The following is a 7,417-nucleotide window of genomic DNA, read 5'->3' as shown; positions in this document are numbered from 1 at the left end:
GATTTCTCTGCAGAAATCAACTATTGCAAAATCGAATCAAACTCATGATTCACCAAAGAAGACTCCTGTCAAAACGCGATGCGACAATGATTTGAAATCTCATCTTGCACAAGATCTACTAGAAAATCAAGATAGGTCAAAAATACGATTGTCAAATTTTTCCAATCAGGTTGATTCTTTTGGATCATTATGTGTCACTGATAATCCTAGTCTCATTCTTGTAAACACTGTTCTTACAGGTAATACTAACTACATACTTTGGAGTCATTCTATGACTCATGCTCTGTGTTCAAAGTGTAGATTAAATTTCATCTTACGTGATACATTGCCCAAGATTGATGCACCTGACTATGAGCGTTGGGCAGAGATAGACAGTCTAGGCTTCTCCTGGTTGTTTAACTCGATATCCAAAGAAATCGCTGATGCTTTTCTGCATGCAGTTTCAGCTCGAGCACTTTGGCTTGAATAACAACAACGATTTGGAGAACATAATTCCATCTGAAACAAGAGCTTAGCAAGGTCATTTAAAACAGTCATTCGATATCTTCCTACTTCATGAAATTGAAGCGCTTATGGGATGAAATTTCAATATTACAACCTTTTAAGAATTGCGATTGTGGAGGACCGAGATCTCTGTTTCAGACTCAATGCGGAACTGATCAGGTGATGCAATTATTATCAGGTTTGAATCCTTAGTACGAACATGTCAGTAATCAAATATTATTGATCGATCCAATTCCACATATCAATAATGCTTATTCTATGGTGCAAAGAGTAGAAACCTAGAGAGGTTATGTCGCAAATAATCAGGTTGATTTTGTTAATGATGTGGCACATGGACATTTCAAACAGAATTCATCCAAAGCCAGATTATCGCAAGAAAAAGCATTTTCCTAATTCAAGAGAAGACAAGACAAGTTTTGCACTCATTGCAAACGCTACAAACATGACTTTGCACCTGTTTATGCTAACAAACGAGGACCCAAAAAGAATTGGGTACCTAAAGATGAATGATTCAAAATGCAGGTGAGCCTGAGGTGTGTGGAGAAGTCAAAGCTTTGGTATATTGACAGCGTATGCTCGAGGCATATGACTGGTGATGAAACTCAGTTCATCACACTTGAGCTTAAACGAGGTGGAAACGTAAGCTTTGAAGACAATAAAAAGGGAAAGATAGTAGGATCAGGTACTATCGGAGGTAATCACACTATTGAGTCAGTCTCCTTAGTTAAGGGTCTCAAATACAATCTATTAAGCGTAGCTCGACTGTGTGACAGCGGCAGACAGGTTGTATTTGATGCTACTCAGTGTCAAATACTCGAGGGAAAAACAAACAAATTGATTTTAACTGCCCCTCGTATTGACAATGTATATATGTTGAGTTTAGAAAAACAGTTTTCCAAAAATATATACTTAGTGTCTAAAGAGGATAACTCCTGGCTATGGCATAAGAGACTTGGTCATGTAAGCATGGACCTCCTAGCCAAATTAGCTAGAAAGCAACTAGTTGAGGGATTGCCCAAATTAAAATTTGAAAAAGATCAATTATGCAATGCTTGTCAGCAAGGTAAACAAACCAAAGATCAATTATGCAATGCTTGTCAACCAAGAGACCATTGGAATTACTACATTTGGACCTTTTTGGACCTGTCCAGCCACTCAGCTTGGGCGGTAAGAAATTCTCCTTAGTCATTGTAGACAATTTCTCTCGATATACTTGGATCATCTTGCTGAGTAGCAAGGATGAAACTTTTGATATGTTCACAACATTGATTAAAAAGCTTGAAAATGACAAAAACCTAAAAGTAGCTCATATTAGAAGTGACAATGGCGGAGAATTCAAAAACCAACAGTTTGATGAATTCTGTGAAGCTGGTGGTATTGACCATAATTTCTCTGCTCCTAGAACGCCTGAAAAAAATGGGGTGGTTGAAAGGAAGAACAAAACAATTGTCGAAATTGCTAGGACAATGCTGAGCGAAAATAGGCTTCCAAAGTATTTCTGGGGTGAAGCTGTCCACACAACATGCTACATACTCAATAGGGCTTTAGTTAGACCTATTCTTAAGAAAACCCCATACGAACTTTGGAAAGGACGAAAGCCCAACATTGTCTACTTTCGTGCCTTTGGGTGTAAATGTTTTATACTCAATACAAAAGATAACCTTGCAAAATTTGATGCTAAAGCTGACGAATCGAACTCAAGTTGTTGAAGAGTCTGTCCATATAGAGTTCGATGAAACTGACCCTGCAGGAAAGACAACTCAGTCCGCCGAAGATGAACCGAGCTCAGCTCCCGCTGACCAAACAGGAGCTACTGAGTCATAAGTACAAGGGCTGACCAAAGGTAAACACGAACCCGAAATTACCTTTGTTGACCAATCTATTCCTGCAGATATTGTAGAAACACCTATTCCAGACAACTCAACATTACCTAAAGAAATAAAAATTCCAAGAGGACATTTGGAGAAGTCCATTCTTGATGCCGCTGACAACAAGCTGATGACAAGAGATCAGCTTAGAAAGTATCTCGGGAATGTTGCATTCGTCTCAGTAAATGAGCCAAAGAACTTCGCCGATGCAGAGCACGATGAATATTGGATCAATGCTATGCAAGAAGAGCTTGATCAATTCACAAGAAATGAGGTATGGGATTTAGTACCAAAACCTAGGAATCAAAAGACCATAGGAACTAAGTGGGTCTTTAGAAATAAACTAGATGAGCAAGGCAACGTAGTCAGAAACAAAGCCCGACTTGTAGCCCAAGGGTATAGTCAGCAAGAGGGCATTGACTATGGTGAGACCTTTGCTCCTGTTGCTAGGTTAGAGGCTATATGTATATTGTGTGCATATACTAGCTATATGAACTTTAAACTATATCAAATGGATGTTAAAAGTGTTTTTCTTAATGGCTTTATAAACGAAGAGGTATATGTTAGTCAGCCTCCAGGGTTTGAAGATCCAAAATTTCCAAACCACATTTATAAACTCAAGAAGGCCCTGTATGGCCTAAAGCAAGCACCACGTGCTTGGTATGAGAGGTTGACCAATTTCCTGCTGACCAGGAATTATGTGAGAGGCAAAGCTGACATAACCTTGTTCATTAAGAAAAAGGGTAAAAATACCTTACTACCACAAATTTACGTATATGATATAATCTTTGGTGCTACTGACGAATCTATGTGCAAAGAATTTAGTAAACAGATGCAAACTGAGTTCGAGATGTCTATGATGGGCGAACTCAACTTCTTCCTTGGACTACAAATCAAGCAAGGTAAGAATGGCATCTTTATTAGTCAGTCCAAGTACGCCAAGGAAATGCTCAAAAAGTTCGATATGGAAGATTGTAAACCCATATCAACCCCAATGGGTACTGCCATTGTCCTATGCACGGATGAGAAAGGTAAGTCAGTAGATAGTAAGCTATATCGAGGTACGATTGGCTCTTTACTCTATCTTACTGCTAGTAGACCTGATATTCAGTACTCAGTATGCTATTGCGCTAGATATCAAGCTGACCCCAAGGAATCTCACCTTGTAGCTGTAAAATGAATTTTTAGATATTTGCAGAGCTCAGTTAATGCAGGTTTATGGTATCCAAATTCAAATGACTTCACACTCATTGGATACACTAATGCTGACTATGGACGAGATAAGCTAGAGCGTAAGAGTACTTCAGGAGGATGTCACTTCCTTGGAAGTTGTCTAGTATCTTGGTTCAACAAGAAGCAGTCATCAGTTGCCCTGTCTACAACTGAAGCTAAGTACATTGTTGCTGGAAGCTGTGTGGCTTAAGTCCTATGGATTAAGCAACAACTTGAGGATTACGGAGTCAAAACAGACGCAATTGAAGTCAAATGCGATAACAAAAGCGCTATTGACCTATCCAAAAATCCAATCCAACACAACAGGATGAGGCATGTCAGCATAAGGCATCACTTTATTAGAGATCATGTACTCAAGGGTGAGATCAAGCTGACCTACGTACCTACAGATGACCAGCTTGCGGATATCTTCACTAAGCCTTTGGCTCGTGAGGAATTCAGCATATTAAGGGAAGCTATCGGTATGTCTAATCCTCTCCAATAATACCATGTGCTTAATTGAATATTGAGTGATTATACTATATGCTGTGTAGCTATTGTATGCTAAGTGACTTACCCAAACTGAGCTAAGATGAATAACGCAAAAAATCACTTTATGCTGACCAGACATACACACTGAGTGATTACTATTGGGTTAAGTTACTTTACTTATAAAACTTTCTCTACATAAAAGCTGAGCACCTAAAATCTTAAACGTTTGATATTCTTAATGCTGAGTAAAAATTCACTTGAACATTAAAAGCTTGCACACGTGCCATAAATAGCCACCTAGGGTAACGTAATCACAATAATTAAGAAAACAAATGCGCCGAACACGTCATAAATGCCAGGATCTTTGTCGATTGATCATCTCGAGGTAAAACAGCTAGTTCAACGTATAGGATCAATTCGAACCTCTATAAATAGTGGAAGAAATCCCACTTATCCCTCTTTACACTCGAAATCCTTGGCAAATTGATTTTCATCGCTCTCTCTCTCTAAATCTCAAAACCTCTAATCATGTCGAATTCCCAAAATCTCTCCGGTGGTGATTACGATAGAAATCACTCCGATGAAAATCCTCCATCTCCTGCTCAACAGGAGTACGTCGAGACTCCCACCAAGTCTCAAGGAGAAGGTCAGCATGACCAAACTCCAAGCAAGAGCCCTCAAGCTGACCTCGCAACCTCTTCGAAAAAGAAGAAGAAAAAGAAGGACAATCAGCCCAAAGAAAAGTTTTTCCTTAAAGTCTATAAAAGTGTTAAGAACCATGAGGTACTTCGCTGTCGGTGGTTCTCTCCGAGCTTCGTAACGGCTGAGCAACCATTTTGTGAGTGGATCTCGAAAAATGGATGGGCTGGACTCTTCTCCCTTCCTGGTAAAGCCTACCCTAGGTTGGTAAGGGAATTCTACTCCAACCTCTGTGTTGACGAAGAAGATGCTGACCATCTGGTAACCCATGTCAAAAGCCAAAAAAATAATGATTACCCCATCTTATCTAGCAACCTTGCTAAAACTACCAGCCAAAGGGAAAGAATTCAGGACTACAAAGGAGAAACTTGACCACACCGTGACGTTCTGTAAGCCGGAGGACCACAAAGGGGAAATAGCTAGTACATGTATGGGTCAGAATCAAAAGATGGCTCACTACATCCTGACTAACTTTATCTTCCCTAAAATCAACTCAGCATCATCAGCTTCAAACTTCGAGCAGTGCTTCATCTGGCACATGCTGACCTATCAACCACTTAACATGTCGGTGTTCCTTATCGGTGCACTTCAACGAAGTACTGGGAAACTCAGGATGGGGTCCCTCATTACAAGAATCCTTGAAGATCATCAAATAGACATAATTAATGAAACTGAGACTTGGGGAACTGAAATCACAGCGGCTCTGGTGTTTGGGTTAGTATACAACCAACCCCTCAAGTCTAAGAAAGGAAAAGGGGTCATTGAGGAACTTGAGGAATAAGCTGATGTTGCACAGGAGGTGCAAACCAAGAAAGAAAAGAAGAGGAAAGCTATCCAAACTTCTTCTAAAGATGTTAATGCTGCCCCAAAGAAAATCCGGTTTGTATCAAAGGGAAAGAAAGTTGATGCTGAACAAACTCAGGACACACCTAAGTCAGCAGAGAAACGAAAAAGGCAAGTTGAGCCTGAAGAAGAGAGTGAGGAAACTCCAGAGCAACCATTGCAGAAAAAGAAAAAGAAATCTTCGGAGTTAAGTCCTATTAATGCTGCTCCTCTTGATTTCGTAATCTTCGATGATTCGCATTTCGCCAGAAGTCAAGAAATTGACCTTGAGAAAATCACTGCTGATCAAGAAGCAGAAGAACTAAGAAACGATGAAGGTCAGCGTGATGATGTTGAGCCATGTTAGGAAGACAATGCTGTGCAAGAACAAACAGCGGATATTGGGCAGGTTGAGAATCCAACTATGCCAAGAAAGACAGTTGATGTTGAGTTCACAGAGCAAGACATAGCTGGGGAAGAACTCAATACTGACCTAAGGGTAAATTCACCTTATGAATCTCTTGATTCTATTCAAGCTGGCCCCTCTCCTCCAAAGGCTAAGAAATTAAGGAGACTCAAGAAAAAGGCTCATAGATCTCCAGTTATTGACCTTTTGGGTGATTCTCCTCTACGGGATCCCATCACTGATCTCTCGGACATGCAGTTCAAATTCTTCTCCAATCCCACTGAGCCTTCTCCAAAGGAACTTCAGAAAAAGCAAGCCTCTGTTATTCATCCTGAGGAACAAGCCAAGACTCTAGAAAATCCAATCCCTACCGAGCAAGAGCTCGAAGTCCAAGCTGCTCAAAGTGAAAAGCATGCAATGGAAAATCCTACTCAAACTAAGTTGACTCCTCCTGCACCAACTCAAACCAACATTGAGTAGGTCAATATCTCTGCTGATCCACCTCCTTCCACTCTGATATCGCAGAATGTTGAGAAGTCAGTTCCTGCAGCTGATCTAAATAAAAGCCCAGCTGTTGACCAAGCTGGCCCCTCTAGTTCCACTCGAATTCCGGCAACTGAGCAAAATCCTGAGGCACAATATGCTTATCTTCATGCTACTGAGTCTGGGCGTCGAATTATTGACTCCGCTCAAACTATTCTCCAGGATTTAAACACTACTCATGCCGATGCTGCTGGGTCTGCAAATATTGAGTCACCACAAATATCGTCTGCCACTCAGCTCCTAAATGAGATCAAGGGTGTCAAAGATCTAGTAAGTGTCATGACAACGGTCTAAACACAACAACCCAAGCAAGAATCCATCGTCAAGCTGGCCGAACTGCAGTTAATGATGGTGAATCATATGGATTCCCTTCAAGGCCAAATTAATGCTCTTTCTGCAGTCAACACGGGCTATGCTATCTCTGCTGAGTTGAATCAAAACTTTACCAAGTTGAACTCTGAGCTGACCGGCACTCGCGAGCTAATCTCCTCAACTTCTCAATGTTCAGTCGAACAAATTAGTGAAGTTGTCCGCCTACTCAACTTGAGTAAGGAAGAAATGGAAACTGACCAACTCAAGATGAACGAACTATTGCAATACTCCCGAGCCACCTACAAACATGTGCGCCACACGAATCCTCAACGTCAGTTCTATGATTCGGCTTTGCTTAAGATGTACCATCAAGCTTATGCTATGCTGACTGACACTATCACATGGGTGGGAAAATCTCAAGAATATATATTGAGTATGCTTAGTGCCTCTATCCGAATTCCTGGTGCTACCTTGGACGATGGTGTTCCGGTTTTTGATGGTCTAAGGGAAAGCATGAAACGGCTTAAGGCTTATTTCGTAAGATTAACTCGTGCTGCTC

This window comes from Euphorbia lathyris, chromosome 5 (assembly GCF_963576675.1).
Source record: "Euphorbia lathyris chromosome 5, ddEupLath1.1, whole genome shotgun sequence".
NCBI classification, from domain to species: domain Eukaryota; kingdom Viridiplantae; phylum Streptophyta; class Magnoliopsida; order Malpighiales; family Euphorbiaceae; genus Euphorbia; species Euphorbia lathyris.
This window is presented reverse-complemented; position numbering follows the sequence as displayed.